A 25,954-nucleotide genomic window follows, 5' to 3' on the forward strand; every position below is an offset into this window, starting at 1 on the left:
TTCCTTCCGAATGTGTCAAACAGCTGTTCCACCACGAGGCTTTAGGGAGGAAGGCGCCCATTGAAGTTTTTGCCCTACAAGGACGGACATGCCTGGGCCTGGTTGAGAAAGTGCTTTGTGGGGTGCCTTCACCCTTGCTGGGCCTCCATACCACCCCCCTCCTGCATTGGCCCCTGCACACCTTGTATTTTCATTTCTTAATTCTTTCTTTCTTGGTATGTCACTTAGGGCAAATGAATACCTTGATCTTATCAACATTTTCAAGTCAATCTCTTGCCATATGAACTCATTGAATATTTTCCATCATTTGAATTTTGTAGCACTTTAATCAATAAGTCAGTAGCAGTTCCCTGAATCTTGCAATACAATATCTACTATATGGGACAAATAATTATCTATAAAAAAACATAGTTGGGGAGATAAGATACAATGCATGGAAAGATAACATATATTTTTTATTAAAAATCAATATCCAAAAGTTGTTTTACTAGAGAATAAAATCATGAATTTTGAAAAAGAATTATAACAAGGATTTGGAGCTGTAAGATTTAGTGATTCGGGTGGGACTTGGTGATATGTCTTAAAGAATGAGTACATTAATCACGTGGTGACACAGGAGACATTTTAGAAAAGGAAAAGTATGAGAAAAAGCAGAGATGGGAATGAGGGGTCTGTGTGCTGTTGTTGTTGAAGAGCAGCCTATAATAAGAAATAGTCCTTTTGGTAGAGAGAGTGTTCCTGTTATAAAATATAGGTAAATATATTTGAATGGTAAAAACAGCTGTCATTTGTAAAGTCCTTATAATGCTAAGTGCCCTGCATAAATTGTCTCATTTCATTCTTAATGAAAAACCTGTAAAGTAGGTAGTACTATTTTCATCTCCATTGTGCAGATGAGGAAGCTAAGGCTTAGTTCCTGAGGACACACAACCAAGTGAATAGCGGAGTCAGGATTGGTATGGAGAAAGATTGGCTACTGAGTCTAAGCTACTTCCACAAGAGAATCAGGACACATATTTCAGGGTCTTAATTGTAAGAAATACAAGTTCTGACTTGCCTTAAGGTGACAGAGCTCATTATAGTTCTCTGAGTGATTTGGGATGAGCTCATGAAATCAGTGGGAAGAAGGGGATGAATGTGAGGACAAGTCAACAATAGAAAGTATCACCATTTCTTATCTGTCCTTGCATTTTTGGCTTTACTACTGACATGTGTTTTGCATATGTAAAAAGTTGAGCATAGACTGCCCTCTCCCCAACAACACTCATTTTTCCCTCGAGCTCTTTCTGGTTTAGCTATAGGAACTAGACTTGGCCCCATTTGTGGGCATTTTAAGAGGTTTGGGTAATTTGGCCAGCTGAAAGGAGATTATTTTGTAAACCAAGAAAGCAAGTGAATAATACCCCTGATATCTGGAGTGGATATAATTTGTTCCTGAAACATGCATCATACTTACCTTAAAGCTTATGTGAACTAGCTATAATTCAAGATATGCCATTATTTTTATGAACCCATACCATAACCTCGAACATGTTTCTTGTCTGCTAAGTATGACAGTATAATCTGACATCTGACTTTCTTTTTTCTTCTTCCACTTACACCTTAGCTCTTATGGAATCTCACTACATTGATGGTCTTTTTGGATGATTCATACTTTTAATTTTTCTCAAAGATGCAAATATGTTTTGACATTGGTAGTTCCATAAATCAGTAAAAAAAAGTAGATAAATCAGTCCAAGCAATAATAAAATTTTTCTTTTGACTGCAGCAGACCAAAATAGTTTACTAACTTTCTAGTCAACCCAATTCAGAAAAACATATTCTTGTTAAAAAAGGAAAATGACATATATACTCCTACTATTTAGATGCTACAGTCTTTGAAATTTTCTGTAAAAAGAACAACAAAATAAGTATGCTTTTGGTGTATATTTATAGCTAAACCTTAAAACTCTATGAGCAGTATTATTTCCAAGAGTAATTAAGTTATTCAGATTTTGACCATATGGAATATAGTTGTAATAACTGCTTTAATGTTCTTTTTCTATGAATTCTTTCATCTATGACATTTTGGAGGCTTTTTCTATTGATTGATTTTTTTTTTCCTTGAGAATGGGTCATATTTCCTCACTTTGCATATCTTTAATTTTTGATTGGATGCCAAACATGAATTTTATGTTGTTGGGTGCTGATATTTTGTTTTCTTTTAAGTATTCTTGAGCTTTACTTCGGTTTGCAGTTAAGTTACTTAAAAAGACTTTGATCTTTTAAGATGTTCCTTTTAAGCTTAGTTAAGTGAGGTCAGAGTCACCTTTAAAGTAGGGCTGAATATTCCCCACTGTTGAGGAAATGCTTTTCTAAATACTCTACATAATGCCTTTTGCATTATGAGTTTGTTTTTATTCTAGCCGGTGAAATTATGAACTATTTTCAGCTCTGTGTGAACTCTGGAGATTGTTCTTCCTGCTCCTTTCTGGTGGCTCTCTTTCTGCTTCAGGTGGTCTCTTCATACATGGGTGCCCATCAGCACCCAACTGAAAAGTCAAGGGAAACCCTCAGGGAATCTCCAGATATCTCTTTCTCTCCTCTCTCTCTCTCTCTCTCTCTCACCTTCCCCCTCTCCCTTCCTCTTTCCCCCTTTCCCTCCTCCTCCTCTCCCTCTGTGCAGGTCTTCTCTCTTTGTGCAACTTTTTCCTATCCAGTATTTTTCCCTGCAAATTCTATCCACTGTGTCTTCTCAATTTCTTACCTCTGTCTCCTAGCTCAGGAAGGCCTTCAGACTCCCTGCACCGTGGCCTGGATACACTCTGATGGCAATAAGCTGGGGAAATCCTGTGGCTCACCTTTTTCCTTTCCCATCGCTTAAAGATCACTTTTTTGTGCTATCTGTTGTCCAGAGTCTAAAAGCTGTCCCATACATTTAGACTGGTCTTTTAGTTGTCTAAGGATGGAGAGTAAATCTTATCCTGGTTACCTGTCTTGGTTGGAAGCAGAAATCCAGTTATTCAGTTTTTAGATCTGCCAAAAAAATAATATAAAAATTTGAAAACTTATGGAGCTTACAGTAAGTTATGAGAGACTTCATTGTGCTCAAAAGTGAATCTGGGATCCTTTAGATGTTTTGTAAGCCCAGTGACCAGAATGTGGATCTATTCTAGGTCCTCATGTCTTTGCATTGCAAAAATTGATATTCCAAAATTCTGTTGTACTACAAGTCAAATTTTTGTAAGGAGAAATGAGCCAAAAAAAAAAAAAAAAAAGAACTATTAACTACAGTTGGGACCAAAACAGTTTTGATATGTATGTTTATAGACATGCAAACATGTACACATTTTGTTTTGAATGGTGTTCTGACTGATAACAATAAAATGTTTGGATACAATAGATCTTATGATTAGTTGGATTCTTGGTTAAATTAACATTAATTTGATATGTCTTATTCTATGCCTTGTGTTGAAAGTCTTTCTAATTTCTGGTAAATAAAGAAAATTCAGGGGCACCTGGGTGGCTCAGTCAATTAAGCCTCTGACTCTTGATTTCAACTCAGGTCATCATCTCGGGATCATGAGATTGATCCCTGTGTCAGGCTCTGTGCTCAGTGGGGAGTCTGCTTGAGATTCTTTCTCTCTTTTTTCCTCTGCCCCTTCCCACCCCATGCATGTGCTCTCTCTCTCTTTTTTCTCTCGCTCTCTCAAATAAGTAAATAATAAATATTTTAAGAAAAGAAGAAAATTCAGTGTAATTTAGTATTTCTCATGTATCTATGATTCTAGCAGTATTTTCAGGTCACGGTGTTGAACATCAATAACCACTTTGTCCTACTGTAGATGTATCCAGCATAGTTTAACAGGAGCTCCATTGTCAATGCACTGATTGGATAAAATATATTTAGCATCTAGAAAACTGAACACAAACATATTCTTTTATTTTTTTTAAAGATTGTATTTATTTATTTGAGAGAAAGAGAGAATGAGCAGAGGGCTGGGGGCAGGGAAGCAGAGAGAGAGGCAGTCTCCCAGCTGATCAAGGAGCCAGACCCGGGGCTCGATCCCAGAACCCTGGGATCATGATCTGAGCTGAAGGCAGACACTTAACTGACTGAGGCACCCAGTTGCCCCCACAAACATATTCTTGAATAAAGCCCAGCATATATAGTCAAGGGAAGGTCCCGGTAGGTCCTGGCTAGTGGAGATTTGACAACTAGGAATCCAACAGAATGCAATAGGTGATTTGCAAGTAAAAAGAGATTTGGCAGTAAATGGAGGAATGTTCCAGATCCAGGAAGAATGTGATCTTTGGAAGGTCTGGGTATAAGTCATTTGGATAGACACATGGGAATTAGAACTTTAGTCTCTGAGGAAAATGGAGTAGAGAGGTACAGGCAAGGCCCTTTTCTTCAAGAACTGGTGGAATGAGAGGAGGGAACCTAGATAGAAAACAAGGAGTTAATATCCAAAATATATAAAGAACTCATACAATTCAATAGAAAAAAAAATCTGATTAGAAAGTGGCCAGAGGATCTGAATAGACATTTTTCCAAAGACGACATACAACTGGCCAACGGATATATGAAAAAGTTCTCGACATCAGGGAGATGTGAGTCAATACCATAATGAATGAATCAAAACCTCACACCTGTCCAAATGGATATTATAAAAAAGACAAGAAATAAGTGATACTGAAGATATGGGGAAATGGGAACCCTTATGCACTGTTGGTGGGAATGTAAATTGGTGTAGCCACTGTGGAAACCAATATGGAGGTTCTTCAAAAAAATTAAAATAACTACCATATGATCTGGTTAATTTCATTTCTGGGTATTTAGCTGAAGGAAACAAAAACTCTAACTCACAAAGATGTAGGTACCCATGTTCATTGCAGCATTATTTACAATGCTAAGACATGGAAGTAACCTAAGTGTCCATGAGTAGATGAACGGATAAAGAAAAAGTTGTGTGTGTGTGTATATATATATATATATATATATATACACACACACACAGAATACACACAATATATATATATATATATATACACACACACACAATACACACAATACACACTATCTATCTATATATACATATATATATATGTATATATATATACACACACACACACACACTGGAAGATTATTCAGCCTTAAAAAAATAATGAAATCTTGCAATTTGCAACAATATGGATGGACCCTTGAGGGGCATTGTGCTAAGGGAGATAAATCAGACTGAGAAAGACAAAAATTATATGATTTAATTTATATGTGGAATCATAATAAAAAAAACCACCCAAATTCATAGATACAGAGCTTGGTAGTTGCCAGAGATGGGGAGTGGAGTGTGAAATAGGTGGAGGGTGTCAAAAGGTACAAAATTCCAGTTACGACATGCACAAGTCTTGAGGATATTCTGTGTAGCATAGTGACTATAGTTAAGAGTACTGTACTATATATTCAAATTTGCTAAGAGAATAAATCTTGAAATTTCTCATCACAAGAAAAAATATGTAAGTATGTGTGGTGATGGACATTAACATTGTGGTGATTATTTAGCAAAATATATATACATTGTGGTGATTATTTAGCAAAATATATATACATCAGATAATATTGCTGGACCTAAAACTAATATGACATCTGAAACTTATATATGTCAATTATATCTCAATTTTTTAAAAAAGAGTAAAAATGCCTAGTAATAGGAAATTACTTGGGTAAAGATGTACTTGCTATAAGGCTGAGGATTTTCCCCAGAACTTTGCCTAAGGCTGCGTAGCTGACCTGTTTAATTTTGAGTAGGCTCAAACCTGAACATGTAAATGACTTTAGGTACCAGTGTGAGACTCTTCAGAGGCAGTGAACCAAGCAAATTGTTACAATATTGGAGAATTTGTTGAATGTGCCATTCCAGACCTTTAAGTCAATTCAGCGCAACTCCACAAACATACACTGAGAGGGTATTAAAAAGATGTCCGAGGTGTGTCACACTGGGCTAATCCGTCTAACCTGCTCACAAAAGTCTTCTTGGGTTTCCAGTCTTCAAGCCCTTCAACTACATGCTCCCAGTTTCATTTCTTTTGATACTTGCCACCTTGCCCTGGATTACTGTTCTTGTTTGAGCTAGTCTTTTCAAATATGTTGGGCCTCCCTCCAGTACATGGTTCTGAAAATTCATTTCTGATCCTTTACACATGGTAGATCTCATATGCCAGGCCATGAAGTGTCCCCTGACACTAACTGGTGTGTGTCCTTTACCACTTGATGAGCAGTCTTTGACCCTGAGTTTTATAGTAGAAATGACTTGTTGAGTAAATCCCTGATATGGATCTGTTGTCTTTCATGCAATTCAATTCTCTTACATTAAACATCTCTTATGAGCCAGGGCACAGCCTATGCAAATGATTAAGACTCAGTCTCCACAACTGGGAAGGTTGGAGCTTTAGGGTAAGGGACACACAGGTAGCATATAATTACATTAGAGTGTGATGTTTGCTATGAAGAAATCTAGGGTGTCTTTGCTAAGATGAGGAGGGCATTTAACAAAGGAAGGAGACATTTATTACAGCTGGAGGGTAAAGGGAAGGGTAGAAAGCATAGGGGTGAGTGATCTTGTCATTTCTTTTTCTTAACAAAATGGGTGCAGATAAAGTCTCATCAGATGAAGTTTTACCATATGATGATAAGAAGTACAATTAAGTATGAAATACTTTAAGTGGGCAATTTTCATCACACTTTCATCTTGGGGTGTGGTTAGAGCCTAGTTTCAGGAATTATCAACCATTTATGGCTCTGGATATAATTTCTAGCTTTGCAATTTAGTGGCTGTATTCACTTCTCTGAGCATTGGTGTCCCCATGTGTGATTATAGATAATAGTTACTCTGCAAGTGTGTCAGTTATCAAGTTACTGTTTCTCAGTTCCATATGCATCCTTTAATACATGCTCTGTGATAAAGGGATTCCTTTAAGCATTAAATTGGGCACAAGTTAAGTTTTCTTGATAGGGGCTATTAGAAGGACATTGAGGAGGAAGGGTTTCTTGGGATTTCTGATGTGGGCTGGGGATATCAGCAGTCTGGATCTGAGGACATCTGGTGGAACCTGCCTCAGTCACAGGTCCAAAATGCTATCCTTCTGTGATTTTGCAGCTCTGGGTGATGATATCCTTTCTGTAGACCTCTCCACATGGAACCCAGAGCTCTATGCAGCCTGCATGCAGCCACCATGGGCAGAGCATCACATAACAGGTAGTGTTCCTTCTGCAGACTTCCTGCATCCCTCACAGTCTGAAGGCCTCTGCCTTGGCCAGCACCTAGACTCCCATTGCATACCCTGGCCAGTTGCTGAGAGCCTGCTCTCTCCCCGCATTCTGGAAGGTGTTCTGCTGTTTGCCCGGCAACTCCAGACCTGCTCCAGCCTGGCCAAATCAGCAAATTTCTCTGCTGTCTGGTGACTAAAGCATACCTACTCCAACAAAGTCTGATCCTCTTTCAAGTTTGTCCTTCCTTGGGTGCTCTCCCTCAGCTTTGTGATACTATACAGGGTTTCTTCTGATCTTACAGTTATTCTTTTATCGTAGTTTAATTATCCTTTGTATCAACTTCCCCTGTTTAAACCACTGTGCTGTTTCTATCTCCTGATTGGACCCAGACTGCTACAGCAGCAAGTTTATCATAAGGATTACACGAAACAACATTTGGCATATAAATGATAGCAATTATAGCTAATCATGTTTCTTCTTCCCTCTCTCATAACACAAACCCAAAAGTTTTTTTAATAAGAGTGTGTGGGGTGTGTGTGTGGGGGGGGGGGGGGTTGTGTGTGGGGGGATGTGTATATATGTGTATTTGAGATCTGGTATGTATGTGTGAGACTCTGTTTACAAAATGTTAGCTGTGCTTCTCCTTATTCAGTGTTCTACTATCAGTTATTACCAGAAATGTAGAATTTAGATTTGGAAGGCAGCTTTAAGATCATCTAGTTTAACTGCACATAAAGAAATTGATTAACAGGAGGCTAAGATTCTTGTTCAAGGTCACACAGTTAGTTCTGGGTGGAACCTGTATTATAAGAAGCCATCTCTCCTGAGGACATGTCCAGGAGTTTTCTCTATACCTGGAATTCACTCTCCAAACAAGTTTAAAATACAGAGTAATCTAGATGGCTGTATTAGTTTTCCAGGGCTGCCGTAACAAATCGCCACGGGCTGGGTGGTTTAAAGCAGCAGAAATTTATTCTCTCACAGTTCTGTAAACTGTAAGTTCAAAAGCTGGCAGGGCTCTGCTTTCTCTGCGGGTCTAGGAGAGAATTGTTCTTTGCCTCTTCCAGATTCTGGTAGCCATCTGCATTCTTAGACTTGCGGCTGCATCACTGCTTCTGTCCTCATATTGCCTTTTCTTCTATGTGTTTGATTTCTTCTCTTTATGTCTCTTATAAAGACACTTGTCATTGAATTTAGGACCCACCTGCATAATCCAAAATTATCTTCTCAAGATCCTTAATTACATTTGCAAAGACCTTTATCCAAATAAAGTAATATCACAGCTTCTAGGGTTTGGGTCATAGACATATCTATTTTGTGGCCACCATTCAGCCCACTACAAAGTTTTTTTTTTTTTTTTAATTTAGATTCCCAAGTCACCATGATATATTACTCCATTAGCTCAGTTAATAAACCTAGATATGTTTTTCCAGTAGTTATTTATTCCATGGGCATATTACTTACTGAAATGATTTGCTTAGGTCTTGTAATAACAGCCATGCTATGTGAACTTCACTTGGGAGGCATTTAGTCTTTCCACTATTAGGCATTATAGCCAAGTGTTTCATGTTACAACAGGCTGATCCTAATGCAAACTCATGTATGAGGGGGAGTAGACAATGCCACAGTGTAATACACCCTGAATTAATATTTTCCCCACACAGTCAGGCAGCTGCTTCTTTCCACTAATATCAGAGGCTAGTTAAGATTTAGAAAATATACTTAAATTTTTGAGAGCTTCCATGAGGTATTACGATGTCTGGGAAGAACTGGTGTCAGTGATCACATGGACTAATCTGTTTGGTATATTCTGTAGATGTTTAACCACCAAATTCCTTCAGAGTTTCAAGCATAACTCATTTTTTCTGTGTGTGTTAAACTGAAATGCTGTAGAATACTTCCTCCTATGTTCCATAGCTTTTCCCCTTTTTCTTCCTCCTATATCACCTCATATTAATCCTATTTAGGTAGAAGTGTTTTTTAAATTAAATGAGGTTTATTTTGAGCATAATAATTGGCACTGCTTAAGCATTAAGGCTATGTGCTCTGGTTGTGAAAGAGGGAGAAAGACATGTTTCTCACACAGAAAATTGGTTAAAAGACATGTGTTAGATTCAGGGGAATACCTCTGTTATTACTAATTAACTCTGGAATGTAGACAGCTGGGAATGCAAGGAAACTACCCCTTCTCACCACCCAAACTGGGTTCAACTCCATAATATTGTGTCCTCTATTAGCTCATTTTGTTCTATTTCTTACTGGTACTGGTGATAAAGAAGGGATATGATTTTTAAAAAATTTAGTGGTGGCGATCTTTTCTTCCCCATATGTTTGTGTTTATTATTTGAGGATATGCCGGGAGTGATGACTTTTTCTAAGCCAATTTTAGGACTTCTAAGACACAAATTAAGTTGAATTGACTGAAAACTAAATTCAGATGATTGTATTTGTCAAACTAAATGTCAAAGCACAACAAATTGTATCTTCTTTTCTTGCAACAGCTAGAAACAAAAACAAAAACTAAATCCTGCCTTCTAGAAAACAGAATTCCCTACATAGAATATTTTTTTTTCTTTCTGACAGTTAGATGAAACTGAGTATCACCAATTATTCCTATATATGTTTTCTAACAAGAAAAACTCAGAATCTCTTCTCCATGCACATAGATGCAAAAGACCTCAATAAAGGACGAAACCATGAGTATTTGTTCTTGACACACAAATGCCTTGGACATCTGCCCTCTTTCTGTTTAAAGGGCTCTCTTGAAACACAAAGCCCTTTTGCTTTCCTTTTGTCACTGCAGCCACAGCCATGAGCATGCTCAGGTTTCAGAAGAGGCTTTCCTCCAGTGTCCTCTGCTATGGCAAAACAAATATCTGTTAGGATCCCAATGAGACCAATGAAATCACCAATGCCAACTCCTGTCAGCAGATCCAGAAACTGATCAAAGATGGGCTGATCATCTGGAAGCCTGTCACTGTCCATTCCCAGGCTTGGTGCCAGAAAACTGCTTTGGTCCACAAGAGGGCAGGGTTATGGGCATTCGTAAGAGAAAACGTACTGCCAAGTCTTGAATGCCTGAGAAGGTAACCTGGATGAAGAGGATAAGAATTCTGCACCAGCTACTCAGAAGATACCAAGCATCTAAGATGACTGACTGCTGTGTTCTCGAAAGTAATGGGTAACGTATTCAAAAACAAGCAGATTCTCCTGGAACACATCCATAAGTTGAAGGTAGACATGGCTCAGAAGAAGCTTCTGGCTCACCAGCCTGAGGCCTGCAGATCTAAGACCAAGGAAGCATGCAAGTGCTATGAAAAGCAGCTTCAGGGCCAGAAGGAGGAAATTATCAAGATTCTGTCGAAGGAGGAAGAGGCCAAGAAATAAAACTCCCTTTCTTTTGTCTGTATATAGTGGCCTCAGCAATTACACAGATCAGTTACTTAATAAAAGAGACCTTTATCTGGAAAAAAAAAAAAAAAAGAAAGGAATACAAAGCCCTTTTAATTCTTATGATTTCAGATGGAAAGTCTCTATCAGGATGTTCTCTTACATCTGCAAATATCTTTTTCCACAGGAAGATGTTGACAAACAACAGCAATAGCATTAGTGAGAGACTGGAGGGCACCTGGCAGGGAGGTGTGTTTGAGAACCTGGAAGGCTTCTTGGTCTTGCCATGTTCACAGCTCAGTTGATGGATCTCCAGGAAGATGAGAAAGAAACAGGTCAGAAAATGGAGGTTCTTCCGCTTGACTAAAGGATGCTGGTTATGTTTTCCAGTACTAAACTCATGGCCCCTTGCCTTCTCCCCTTTTCTTTGGCCCTATCTTTTTCCTTTTCTATCCTGGCAATAATCCTTCTGTATAATCCTTCCCCTTCCACTGCACACTAGAAAAGTCTAAGCGTTCACTCATTCAACACATATTAATGCTCTATACTATGTTAGATGATGGATATAAACAAAATGCTAGTTCACGTGGAGCCTCTGGTCTAGCAGTTAAATTAGATTCTGAACTAATAGTTATGTGTTTCACAAGGTGGCAGAGTTTTTCACCAGAATTCCAGAAGTCTGTTCCCTATAAGGGAAGATCCTCAGTAAGGTAAATCAGATTCCACAGCCAGGGCTGAGTATAAGAGATAGGGTCCCAAGCAGAGTGGCAAAATGGAGGGGGCAGAGCTGAAAAGGAAGCACATAGATAGGCAAGGGACTGGGAGAAAGAAGAAATTTTGTAGCTGCATAAAGTGAGAAGTTTTAAAGAGATAGACAAGTATCTGAAGTGTTTTTTGGAAAGCTCTCTGTATGACACACTATATAAATCCCCTGGGCTTTTAAGGTGAAACAAATAAAAGTGGTTGTTCTTAAAGTTATTCTTCCAGGTTTCTATATTGGGATTTTCATTTGTGTTTGTGTTTCTGGGTAACAACATAAAATGAGTGCAGTGACTAAGAGAAATACAAAATGCTAGACTAGCCCACAAAAGGTAGGGTGGGGGGGCCTGTTCCCCCATCAACTCATCATCATCTCTCTCTACCTTTGTCTCTGCTAAGTAAATGTGTAGAACTTTCTTATACAATTGAAGTAAATTGTTATTAGCTTAATCTAGACTGCTTAAACTATAAGATGTATTATGAAAGTCTCATGGTAATCACAAAGCAAAATCTATAATAAATACAAAAAATAAAGACAAAGAATCAAGGCTAACACTACAAAAATAATCAATTTATAAAGAAAGTCAGTAAGGGTGGGAGAAAGAAATGAAAGAACTATAAAACAGTCAGGAAACAATTAACTAAATGACAATAGTAAGTCTTTATCTATCAATAATTACTCTAAATGTAAATGGCTTAAATTCTCCAACTAAAAGACACAAGTGGCTGAATGGACTTAAAAACTCAACTATATTCTGCCTACAAGAGACTCACTTAAGCTTTAGGGACACTCACAGGCTGAAAGTCAAGGGATAGGAAAAGGTATTCCATGCAAGTGGAAACCAAAAGAGAGAAGGAGTAGCTATACTTATATCAGACAAATGGACTTTAAGTGAAAAGCTCTAACAAGAGACAAAGAAGGTCATTATATAATGATAAAGGGGGTCAGTTCATCAAGAGGATATAACAATTTAAATACATATGTACCCAATATTGGAGCGCTTAAGCATATTCAACAATTATTAACAAATCTGAAGGCAGAAATAGACAGCAACGCAATGATAGTAGGGGATGTCAATACCCCACTTTCAACAATGGATAGATTATCCAGACAGAAAATGAATAAGGAAATAATGGATTTGAACTACACTTTAAACTAAATGCACCTAACAAACATATACAGAATATTCCATTCAATAAGCAGCAGAATATATATTCTTCTGAAGTGTACATGGACCATTCTCCAGATTAGATATGTTAAGGCCACAGAACAAGTCTTAACAAATTTTCTCCACCTCTACTCAGCATAGTACTGGAAGGCCTAGCCAGAGCAATTAGGCAAGAAAAAAAAAAAGACATCCTAATTGGAAAGGAAGAAGTAACATCTGTTTGCAGATGACATGCTCTTATATGTGGAAAACCCTAAAGGCTTCACTGTTACACCTAATAAATAAATTCAGTAAAGTTACAGGATACAAAATCAATATACACAAATCAGTTGTGTTTCTATATACTAACAACAAATTATCTGAAAGAGAAATTAAGAAAGCAGTCCCATCTACAATAGCATCAAAAATAATAAAATACTTAGGAATACATTTAATTAAGACCTGAAAATGATCAGACATTGATGAAAGAAATTGAAGAAGACATAAGTAAATAGAAAGATAGCTCATGTTCTTAGATTGGAAGAAATAATATTGCTAAAGTATCCATACTACCCAAGGTGATATATAATGCAATCCCTATCAAAATTTCAATGGCATTTTCCCCAGAAATAGAAAAAACTACCCTAAAACTTGTATGCAACCACAAGTAATCTTGAGAAAGAACAAAACTAGAGGCATCACACTTCCTGATTTCAAACTATATTACAAAACTACAGTAATAAAAATAGTATGGTGCTGGCATAAAAACAGGCACATAAACCGGTGAAACAGAATTGAGAGCCCAGAATAAACCCATGCATATGCAGTCAATTAATCTTTGACAAGGGCACCAAGCATACACAGTGGGGAAAAGATGGTTTCTTTAATAAAAATAGATATCCACATGCAAAAAACTGAAAGCAGACCAAAAATCAGACCAAAAGCACAAGCAACAAACGCTAAGATAAGTGGGTCTACATCAAAGTAAAGATCTTCTGCACAACAAAGGAAACAATCAATTAAATGAAAAGACAACCTATAGAATGGGTGAAAATACAAACCATATATCTGATAAAAGGTTCATGTCCAGAATATAGAAACAACTCATAAATCTCAATAGCAAAAAAACAAATAATACAATTACACAACAAGCAAAGGACCTGAATAGACATTTTTCCAAAGAAGACATAAAAGTGACCAATGGGTACATGTAAAACATGCTCAACATCACTAATCATCAGAGAATTTCAAATAAAAACCACATGGAGATATCAGCTCACACCTATTAGGATAGCTATTATCAAAAGACAAGGGATGACAAAAGTTGGTGAGGATGTAAAGAAAAGGGAACCATTGTGCATTGTTGGTGGGAATGTAAATTGGTGCAGCCACAATGGAAAACACTATGGAGTTCCCTCGAAAAACTAAAAGAGAGCTACCATATGATCCAGCAATCCCATTCTTGGGTATAGTTCCAAAGAAAATGAAATCAGTATCTCAAAAAGGTATCTGCACTCCCATGATCATTGCAGCATTATTCACAAAAGCCAACATATGGAAATGACCTAAATATCCTTTGACAGATGAATGGATAAAGAAGGTGTGTACACACACACACACACACACACACACACAGAGGAATATTATTCAGCTATAAAATAGAAGAAATTCTGCCATTTGTGACAACATGGATGAATCTCAGTGGCATTATGCTAAGTGAAATAAGCCAAAGACAAATACTGTATGGTATCACCTACATGTGACATCTTAAAAAAAAAAAAAAAAAAAAAAAAGCTGATTTCATAGGAATAGAAAATAGAATGGTGGTTTCCAGGGGCAGGGGTGAGAGGAAAATGAGGAGATATAGGTCAAAGGGTATTTCTAACTTTCAATTAGAAAAATAAATTCTGAGAGTTTAATGTACACTATATACCTTAGTTAATAATATGGTATCGTATACTTGGAAGTTGCTGAGAGTAGATCTTAAGTGTTCTTATCACACACACACACACATACACACACATGCACACAGTTAACTAACAATGTGGGATAATGGATGTGTTAATCATCTTGATCTTGGTAATCATTTCTCAGCATATGTGTATATCAAGTCATCACATCATATGCTTTAAATATACGCAATTCTATTTGTCAATTATTCCTCAATTATGTTAGAATAAAAAGTAAATAAAATATATACAAAGATGTTAAAGCAGCTCATGCTATTTGATGCAACATGTTTGTAGTAGGATAGCCTTACATAATCAGAGAGGCAAGCAAATACTCTTTTAAAGATTTTCATTGTATTATATCATTCATAATAGTGATAAGTAAGAGGGGCAGCTGGGTGGCTCAGTCAGTTAAGCAACTGCCTTGGGCTCAGGTCATGGTCTTGGGGTCCTGGAATTGAGCCCCGCATCGGGCTCCCTGCTCAGCGGGGAATCTGCTTCTCCCTCTCCCTCTGCCTCTGCTGCCCACTCATGCTTGCTCTCTCTCTCTCTCTCAAATAAATACATAAAATCTTTTAAAAAATAGTGAGAAATAAGGAACTCCAAAGTCTGAAACATGGGATATTAGTTTAATAAATTATGAAATACATATATTATTACTTGCTAATTATGCATAAAAATAATGTTCTGAAAAATATTTAGGAAATAGAAATGTTTACTATAAAGGTTTAAAAAATGTTCAGAGCAGTACACAGAACTTTGTGTGCTATGTATTATTCCAATCTTATATTTATAAAAATTATTGATCCTCAAAATGGTATTAAAAAAGTAAAAGGAAATACTAAAAAATTTTAATATCTGGAGTGAGTGGAATTAGGAGTGTTATTTCTTTACATTTTATTTAATTTTAACATTTTAAAAATATGCATTATTTAAATAATCAGGAAAAAATAGTAAATGTTACAAACTGTTCAGATTATAATAACAACACTCAGAAAAATCTGGTTTGCCTTAATACGGCATATCAGGAGCTATTAAATTGCAGGTGTTTCTATTGTTGTCAATGTCAATACCTCACAGTTATCTTTCTTCTACTGTTTTTTTCTTTTTTCCAATATTCTTCTACTTTCTATTTGGTGGCTCTAATTCTTGGCATTTTAAAAAACATGTAACTCATTTCTTCAATCGTGGTTTTTTTTATAATACATAAATTACCATTTTTTCCTCTTCTTTCTTAGATATCTTGACTTTGTTGCCTTTATTTTAAGCTTTTCAGTTATTCACTTTGGAGCATGTGTTTTCTGCTTTTTATTTTTTTCAGTTGGGGGGAGGGCGTGGACGAGCTCTCACTTCATATAGTAACTCAGAAATCTAAGAACATAGAATGTAAGCCCGGGCTATTTATTGTGTACTTTATGTTAACAAGTAATTCTTTTAAGTTTGATAACTAGAAGACATTTTGAATTCAACCCATTTATTCTTGCTTTTGTGTCTTGCATTCAAAATGAATTAACTTAAGTTTGGAGGGGCTAAGTAATTGGCCTGGAATCTGAAACTTTGTTAACTGCTGAGATGTTTAGGACTCCAGTGTTCTTTTTCTATAGGATGCTCCGGTTCTTCCTTCCTCTGCAACTTCCAAACCCATAAAATGGTGTTAACTTTTAGTTCCCCAATGTTATCATGCCATGACATCTCTTTGCAGATGAGAGGATTGTCATTTAATAGAGCTCATAAATGATGATAGAAAAGGCGAAATCTGAAAACACATATGGAATATCAGAACCAAATGCTAGAATATAGGTTATATTTAGCATCATCAATAAGTGTATAGATTCTGATTATTTTAATACCAAACAAATTATGTAAGGGTTTCTACTGTGACTGCATCAACTTGAATATGACAAAAACTGAACTCCTCATTTTCCTACCCAGTTCCCAAAGCTACACCATCTAGCCTGTTGAACAAGCCAGAAATCAGGTATTCTGTCCCCTCTCCCTCCCCCACCATTTTTATCCAGTCTACCATAAGGCACTAACAGTATTAACCTCCCATGGTCTCTTGAATCCATTCACTTTTCTGCCTCCATCACCACACCCCCTCTCCCACCAGTCCCAGCCCTATCATCTCCTAGAGGCTCTTGCAGAACTTCCAGACATCCACCTTCACACTCAAGATGGTCTTTGGGAAATGCAAATCCCATCACTAGACACTCCTGCCAACAAATTCAGTGGCTTCTTTCACTCTAAGGGTACAGGGAAAATACTGAACATGGACCTCAAGGCCCACTCTTTATTTTTATTGTCTCACTCTGTCCTTGCTCTTGCCAGCGTTCAGGTTTCCTGTCCCTGGTACTCACTGTGCTCCCCCTTGCCTCCGGGGTTGTGCATATGTTGTTTTCTCTGCCCAGGTGCAGTTCCTGCATCCTTCCCCCCTAAGGGACTCCTACTCGGTCTTCAGATCTTTGTGTAATCTTAGCTTCCATCCTACCATGGGAAAAAAATATGACTATTATGTGTTGTTATAGCTCCTTCCTCCTTGCCTTCCCAGTGGGCTCACTATTTTCATTTTCCATTTATTTGTCAGTTAGTTTTATAAATGTCTTATTTCTATTCAACTGCAGGCTCTAGTTTTGCTCCTAGCATATAGAAGATCTTCAGTAACCTTTTCTGGAATGAGAAAATCAATGAACATGTATTTAATATTCCACAAGAATTACATTTAAATTAGCCACGTTCACTTCTCCTGGTGCTTCTTTTTGGGGAAGGGGCTGACTTACATATAAGCAGATATTTATCCTTTAACTTCAGGGAAATGTTGGAGAAAATCATACAACTATATGGGCTGTTGAATCCCAAGACTTATACTGTCCAATCTCAGTTGGATACTGAGTGGCACTTAGCAATCCTTGGCACACACTTGTGCAGCACACTCTCCCATTCCCACAGCTACTCATTCACATTGTTTTTGTTAGCTTGACTAGTCTTCCCACATGGACTTCATCATTCTCAGCTGTAGGTATGGAGAAAAGTAATTCTATCAGGTTTGAAACCCCTCCCTATATGCACATTTACACTTGTTCCTGTCCTTATTCCCCTCCCTCCCATCCAAGACTAATCCGTCCACTTGGGTTCTAAATCCCACTTCCTCTCATTTTCTTTAGGGCCTCACTGGATCAATTTATCAGCCTTTCTTTTGTCTTTTCATCTCCTCTTGCCAGTAGCTTCAACCCTCCAATGTACACATTTTATAAACACAAATGTTACAAACAAAATGTAATATAAAAATGCATCATAACAAAACCAGAAACTCCTTTTTTTGTAAAATGTCGGAAAATTAGATGCACCTTATTCTAAAAGTCTGAACATTTGAATTTTGCTAAGAGCATCTACACCAGTAGTTCTGGTAATATTTTCTCTCTCCTGAACCCTCCAGCTTCTCTTCCCCACTCTGTCTTCTTAGTCATTAACTCTATTTACAATTTTGCAGAGAAAAATAGAAGTCAGCAGAAGAAAACTTTCAGAAATTCTACACTGTTGACCTATCAGCATCTGCATCTATATACACTGCTTACTTCCCAGTAAAGAGCTGTCCCTGCTCCTATGTAAGGCCATTGCCCCTAACTTTTGCTTTCTTCAGGGGCATAATTTTTTTTTAAAGATTTTATTTATTTATTCGACAGAGATAGAGACAGCCAGCGAGAGAGGGAACACAAGCAGGGAGAGTGGGAGAGGAAGAAGCAGGCTCCCAGTGGAGGAGCCTGATGTGGGGCTCGATCCCAGAACACCGGGATCACGCCCTGAGCCGAAGGCAGACGCTTAACAACTGCGCCACCCAGGCGCCGCAAGGGGCATAATTTTTTTGAATAATCAATTTTTTCATTTTTTATTTATGCCCATAATCTGTGAAATATTTCTGGCAATATCTCCCATCTTAAAGAAAAACAACAGTAAATTCTCAACTGCACAGAACTAGCTCTCACTGAGGCCATTGCTGACCTCTGCATTGCCAAATTCAATGCTTGATTCTCAGTCATCCGTGTCCTTGAACTATGAGTAGCATTTGACAGAGTTGATCACTTCCTCCCTGAAACATTTTCTTCACTTGCTTTCCAACACACTTCTTTCTGAGCTTTTCTCTTAATGTCTATTCGTAGGCTCCAGTTCCTTCCCATCCCCCATCCCCCATCCCCCCCCCCAACCTCTCAATACTGTGGTGCCCCATGGCTCCATTTATGTACTTACTTTCCTTACCATCCACCCTTGCACTAGTCAACCTCATCTCGCACTCTGGCTGAGGATAACATCTGTCTGCCAGTGACTTCTAATTTTACATCTCCAGTCTCTTCAATGATATACACAATTAGTAAATACACTTGGATGTCTAATAGCAATCTCAAACTGTATCTAGGCAAGGCCAAATCCTTGACTCCAACCCTCCTTACATGAAACCTGCTTCTCCTCCAATACTTCTCACTTTTGCAAAAAGCAATTCCATTCTTCCAGTTCAAACCAAAAACCTTAAAGCTTTCCTTGCCTTCTACATACGATTGATCAATAAGTCTTTTTGGCTAAACCTTTAAAACACATTGACAATCTAACCACTCTGACCACTTTCACTATTACTACCTATCATCTGGATTATTATAATAACCTTGTAACTGGTCTCCTGCTTTACCCTTCCTTGCTACACCCAACACACACACACACACAGAGCTCATCTGGTCTTCACAAAGCAATGAGACATATTTTTAAAATATTTATTATAAATATTACTGATAGATGTATACAACACAATTTGCAGATGATAATAAAATATACACAGAATGCTTTTGACTTTTGCCAAAACCAGTAACTGCTTAGTATTTTCACACTGTTAAAACAAGTTAGTTGTCAAAGTTCGGATGAGGTATAGTTATTTAATGCAATGTCTTATTGTACTAGTAGTTCCCAAATTACAGGCCACAGACCAATTTATCAGAATCACTTAAGGGACCTAAAAAAAAGATAGATTCTTGGGACCCATGTTAGACTGCTGAGCCAGAATCTCTAGGGTTTGGGAACTAAGAATGTGTATTTATTTTTTAAGGTCTATGAAAAAGCCATAGCTGTATACCATGTCCCAGTGACTGTCATCCAAGCCTCTATTTGAAATACCATCGTGATAAGAAACTTGATCTGAAAGACTTTTTTAAAATGTAAGTTAGATACGGTCCCTCCTGTATTGCAGATCTGTCCAGTGGTTTTCTGCAAAGTGGAAGCCTTCGGATGCTCTAGATCCCTACTACTTCTCTGGTCTCATTTCCTTCCACTTTTCCCCTCATCCATTCTGTTCCAGCCGCACTGGGCTCTTTGCTGTACCGCGACACTCTGAGCATAGCCTCAGCCAAGGGCTTTGTACTTGGTGCTTTCCTTTCCCTGGAACACTCTTCCTCCAGGTAACTTCTTGCCTCTACCTTCATTCTGCGATCTTTTCAAATGTCACTTCATCAGCAATGCCTTCCATGACCAACAGATACAAATAGCCCCTCTCTCACTCTACCCTCAGGGTGTTCTGATTCCTCTTTTGCTGCTACTTTATTTTTCTTCACAGCATAGTGTTTGTCCTAAGCTCCTCTCCTCTAGATTCACTTTTCTAAACAAAAAACAAAAAACAAAAAAACCTTACTTCTGCTTGCTAATTGATGAGTACCTTCTTATTCTTAAAATACTCCAGGTCACATCCTGGAATTGAGAAATCCTCTTCTGTACCCACACCTCCCCATCTTTCCACTAATCATGCCTTCTCATAGTTCTTTATGGTGACACCTCCTGTTTCCACATTCCATTTTCCCTCCTGGTTGGACTTAGCTACCTGGCTGACTCCCACACATAACTCCTCTTTTGCATGCACGCCACCCTCACTATTTGTTTCCCAAGTGCTGTGCTCGTGAGCATTCCTATTATAAAGCCCAGCCAGAATTGTGCCCACTGGCTTTCCCCTTGTAAATCAGTGCTTGCCCTGAGGTGGGTTGCATGACCCTTCTCAGCGCTAGCCAGTTCATCTCCCTGATTCATTGTAGCATCCTTTTCTTTCAGTGACCACTCTCAACCCTATCTTACTCCCCTTAAGGATTCATTTCTACTCCACGGTTTCTGGAAAGGTCCCTTTTGCTTTACCTCATGGATGGGTAAAGATCACCAATCCCTTGCTTGCTTTCTTCTACACAAAATAAGGTAACGTACACTAAAGAAAAACAAAAACAAAATCTCTTGATATTTTCTCCTCTCTGTTGACTCATACCTCAGTAGAAGCCGTTTCCTGTGATTTATTATCACATTCTTTGATTATCTTCTCTTTTTTGTTTTATTCTACTCTCAATTGCTTTCTTACCACACTGGTTCCTCTTCACAACCTTTAGAGGGATATTTTTAACAATTAAACCCCAAAGCAAACAAAATTCCAATATGTTCTCTTCAGTATGGCCAAGGGGATTTTCCCCAGCACAGTCTGGCCATGTACCAGATTTCCCTTCCATGCACCTCATTTCACTTCTCAGGGCTTAGAATGCGTGTGAAACTCTCATGGGCTTGGTCTCTCTGGCCTCTCTCTCCCCAGTTCCCCTCCTTTGTCAATTCTACACCCTTCTCTCCTTTCTGTGATAGCTTAACTTCTTGAAAGAAAAAGTTCCACCATCTAACTAACCTCAATTCCTACTCCTTCCTTCCTCCTTCCCCTCTTCCTTTCTTCTTCAGCATTCCACAGAGCCTGCTCTCAGAAAGGTTGCTAGAGATCCCAAAGAATGAGTCAGAGCAAATCTGGTGATGTGTCCTCTATTCTATAGCATTCACTATAGTGTTTGATGATACTGTCCAACTTTCTTCTTAAAATTTTTCTTTTCCATTGATTTTCAAAGAATGAATTACTTTTTGTGATTTTTTCCTCCTATCTCTGAGTTTACTCTTTTTATGTCTTCTTTCTGGGTCATCTTTCTTTTTCTACCCCCTAAATATAGATTTTTCTCTCAGAGTTCTCTCCCATGTACAGTTGACCCTTGAACTATGTGGGAGTTACAGGCACCAGCCCCTGTGTGGTCAAAAATCCACATATAAATTTTGACTCCCCAAAAACTTAACTACTAAGAGCCTACTCTTGACTAGAAGCCTTGCTGATAACATGAAGAGTCTATTAACACATATTTTGCATGCCATATATATATATGTATATAATATACTGTATTCTTACAATAAAGTAAGATAGAGAAAATAAAATGTTATTGAGAAAATCATAAGGAAGTTAAAATACATTTACAATACTGTTTTGAAAGAAATCCATGAATAAGTGAACCTGTGTAATTCAAACCCATGTTGTTCAAGGGTCAACCGTATTTCACTATTTACACACATACCTGGATCTTTATTGCCTTTTTGTACATCCAAAGGCCTTTTCTCTAAAAAGATTGCACTTGGTCAAATCAAGTCTGCCTTGTGATAATTAGTTCTAGATACAATGTATTCCCTTCATTTCACTCCAAGACTCTTTGCAGAAGGAGCTGAGCATTAATAACATTTATATCATCTTTCATGACTATCAGTGCACATACATATGCTAGATGCTTAGTATTGTTCAAATTGAATTAACGGATCCTGATAAAGTCAAGGTTATGGACTACTGAGCACCATCCTGTTTTGTGACCATAGGCCAGGCCAGGGGTTTCAAGTTTTTGCACTCTCTGAGCCAGATTCTGGAATGGGTAACAAATATGGAAAATTAACAAAACTTAATCATAGACCTTGGCAAAATAAGTCAAAATCATGTATCCGAAGATAAATCGTATGTGCAGCCTGTAGTCAGCCGTCAAATTTTATTAGGATTTTACTTGAAAAAACTGCGTATCATTTTTCTAATATACAGAGTAGATCTGCATTATCACTTGATCAATCAACCAGCCAGATCACAAGGTTATTTGTGTGTGTGTGTGTGTTTTGCTTTTAGTATTATTTTAGCTCTCTGACTCTGTTAGTGCTGTTCATTAATCAAGGGCTAGGAGATATAAAAGAATACTATTATATCCTAGCTACTATAACTGTATCTCAGGCATGGGCAGAGCAATTCCATTTAATCTTCATAATGCAACATGCAAGATATTATAATTTTCACTTTACAAATGAATAAAATGAGGCTTAAAAGGTTGCAATAACTTGCCCAAGGTGAAACAGCTAGAAAAAGCAAAGCTTGAACACAACTGGGAGCTACCTGACTGCAATACCCATGATAGAGTGTGCTGTCTAAGGTAGGAGTCAGAAACCCAGGGTCTGAAGCCTTCTTTACAGAAGTGTTCTGTTTGGTTGTCAGAGTGTTTACATATATTTCCACTTAATTTGGATACCTTTGGGGTGATGGATCCTCCAGACCCAGGACTCTCTAACTGCTGTCAACCACTGATTCCCACATTTGTGTTACTTGCCTGACACCTTTAATCATTTGAACTCTCCACTTCCATGATGAGGCATCCTCCTTGCCCTTGCTGAATTTATTTTAGTGTAGGGAAGGAAAGGATCAGAATAGAAACCAAGAAAATATATGCAATATTACAATTGTAAAAGATGTTAGGAACTGTTTTAAGTTTCCCTGTAAGTGTAAGAAATGTACAATTTAGCTGTAGTTCACATTTATCAAGCCACATGCTACAAAATACAGTTTTTCAATCACCATTTGATTTATGCTTGCCAGTAACTCTCTGATGTGGGGCTTTTATAATCCCCAATTTACCAATGAGGCACCTGGGATCCAGAGAGTTTGAGTCTTTTCCCAAGGCCACACAGCAGGTAACCAACAGAGGCAGGACTCCAAAACTGGCCACTGAACTCCAAATCCGAAATGCATAACCACTCTTCGTGCTGCTTCTGATATAACTCATTATGGTGAGCAATAGGCCTGTGGAGGACTTCTAGTAAGATTTTTAAACATAACATTTTCTCGAAGCATAATTTACATACAAAAAAGATGCCATCTATCAAAATTATGCAGCACAGTGCATTTTCACAAATGACCATACCCAGTTAATCAGGACCCAGATCAAGGAGCCGCTGAATTCCCCCACTTCCACTCTCAAGGCGAAGCACTAGTAAGTGGTGCCTGTTTTTCTGATAAATTTACTCATACAATATGCCTTCTTTTATGTTTGATTTCTCTCACTTATTATGTTGGTGAAATTCATCCATATTGTTGCGTGGACTTGCAGATCATTTATTTTCATTGTGGTATAGTTTAATGGAATTTTATCAATACACTTTGTTTTTGTATTAAATTAAGATACTCTTGATTTTTCTCTCCTGACACAGAAAAAAAAAGATATTCAACTAGGGATTCCCCAAATACTGTTATTTAAATAGATGCAAGAAAGTATTAAAGGGTGAAAGCAGATCATGCCAAGATAGTACCCATATGTGTTTATAAATTTATAGCAGTTTTGATGGGGAATGGCCATGTTCTATTTAGGAAGACTATAAGTTAACAGTTAATTTTAATGCCTGCTATGCATACTTATTTTGTTTAAGAGGAATTGTTTATTCATGTATTTTTTGAAAGAGCCTTTGTATTCTGAATGAGACATATATAATACAAATATACAAATATAATTTGTATTCTGAATGAGACATATATAATAGGATGGAAAATACCCAAAACAAAATTAATTATAAATATTTAAATATTAAAGTAAATCTTACATCCATATTTTGAAATAAATTCTTTAAAAATAGGAATGGTAAAGATAGAAGAGGAATGAGTGATATGTTTTTGTTTAAATTTTTCCAAATTTTGGGGCGCCTGGGTGGCACAGTCGTTAAGCGTCTGCCTTCGGCTCAGGGCGTGATCCCGGTGCTCTGGGATCGAGCCCCACATCAGGCTCCTCCGCTATGAGCCTGCTTCTTCCTCTCCCACTCCCCCTGCTTGTGTTCCCTCTCTCGCTGGCTGTCTCTCTCTGTCAAATAAATAAATAAAATCTTTAAAAAATAAAAAATAAAAAAAAATAAATTTTTCAAATTGTATAATCTTTTAAATTACTTTACATTTTTCTAATTCAAAAGTTTCCTTAAATAGTCCTTAAACTACCCAAATATGAATCTAAAGGAAACAAAAGTCTTATATTTCATCAACAATGAAACTTTTTATTTCATTAATTTGCTCTGTCCTCTAGATCTGTCTGTGATTGTAGCCCTCCACTCCTCCACAAGGAGGTCTAAGCTTAAACAAAAACAATAGAAACAAATAGATCTTCTGGTTGTAGCCTTTTTTTAAAAGTGGCAACTCAGTGAGGCACAGAAAATGCATAGGACACAAGAATTCTCATTTTAAAGTAATGTCTCCACCAATTACCCTGTTTTAATCTCTGGTGCATGTCCATGATCCTACATGAACCTCTCTCCTAGTTCTGATCCAAAGCCTTAGTTGCTGGTTTCTAGAGAGCACGCAGGCCAGGCTTGCTCCTACCCTGCTCAAATAAATCAATAAAATCTTAAAAAAAAAAAAAGTCTTATTGAGGAGGCGCCATTTAAACTGTACTTTGAAGAGTGAGGAGAATTTTAGCAGGTGTGAAAGCGTAATATGGACATTCCAGACTTGGAACACCAAATTTAGGGGCATAGGACAGTAGAAAGGCTGATGGGAGAATTTCAGTGTGCTAAAATATTAACGTGAATGGTTTGAGAGAAATGTGTTCTCAGTGCATAATACAGAGTAGGTGTCCCATAAAAGGCTGTCAAATGAATTGAACGGATGGGTAGGAAAGATTCCTTAAGGAATTCACTAGGTGGCGCTCTTTCTTCTTCGGCAGTAACTTTGTAGTGAGTGGCAGAATATTTGGAATTATTGCTGAATTTTTGTGTTTCCTCCAGATATATTGTGTAAATAGATATAACCTAAGGCATAGTAGCCTTTTTGTCTCTGTGGATGGTTTGGGGAATTCTAGAAATGAGGATTTTCAAGTAACATGATAAACGCTAACATAATTGAGATTCTTCATGTGTGTGTATTATAGTCTGGGATTCATTTTGCCTTGATAAATTTTTGTCTCTAGGGGCGCCTGGGTGGCACAGCGGTTAAGCGTCTGCCTTCGGCTCAGGGCGTGATCCTGGCGTTCTGGGATCGAGCCCCACATCAGGCTCCTCCGCTATGAGCCTGCTTCTTCCTCTCCCACTCCCCCTGCTTGTGTCCCCTCTCTCGCTGGCTGTCTCTATCTCTGTTGAATAAATAAATAAAATATTTAAAAAAAATTTTTTTTTGTCTCTATTCACGAAACTTGCATTTCAATTCTTTATTTAAAGCTTTCTATTCCTTGGAAATGATAGTAAAAAAATTTTTGTGTATCTTGCATTCGTTTGAAACTCATATACTGAATCTGCTAGAATTAAGATTTATATCACCTTCCATTTTGGAAATAGGAATATTAAAATCTAAGTTACTATAATCTCAAAGCCAT

At 37.6% G+C, this 25,954-nt stretch overlaps 1 protein-coding gene and 1 pseudogene across 1 annotated transcript in view; both read left to right on the forward strand.

Moving 5' to 3' along the window:
* Positions 1–25,954, forward strand: part of RIMS1 (regulating synaptic membrane exocytosis 1) — an 851,235-nt gene that overhangs the window by 167,582 nt on the left and 657,699 nt on the right. The gene's annotated exons all lie outside the window — the stretch shown is intronic.
* On the forward strand, positions 485–10,675 carry LOC123001481 (60S ribosomal protein L19-like; annotated as a pseudogene).

Source organism: Ursus arctos, unplaced genomic scaffold (assembly GCF_023065955.2).
Source record: "Ursus arctos isolate Adak ecotype North America unplaced genomic scaffold, UrsArc2.0 scaffold_29, whole genome shotgun sequence".
NCBI classification, from domain to species: domain Eukaryota; kingdom Metazoa; phylum Chordata; class Mammalia; order Carnivora; family Ursidae; genus Ursus; species Ursus arctos.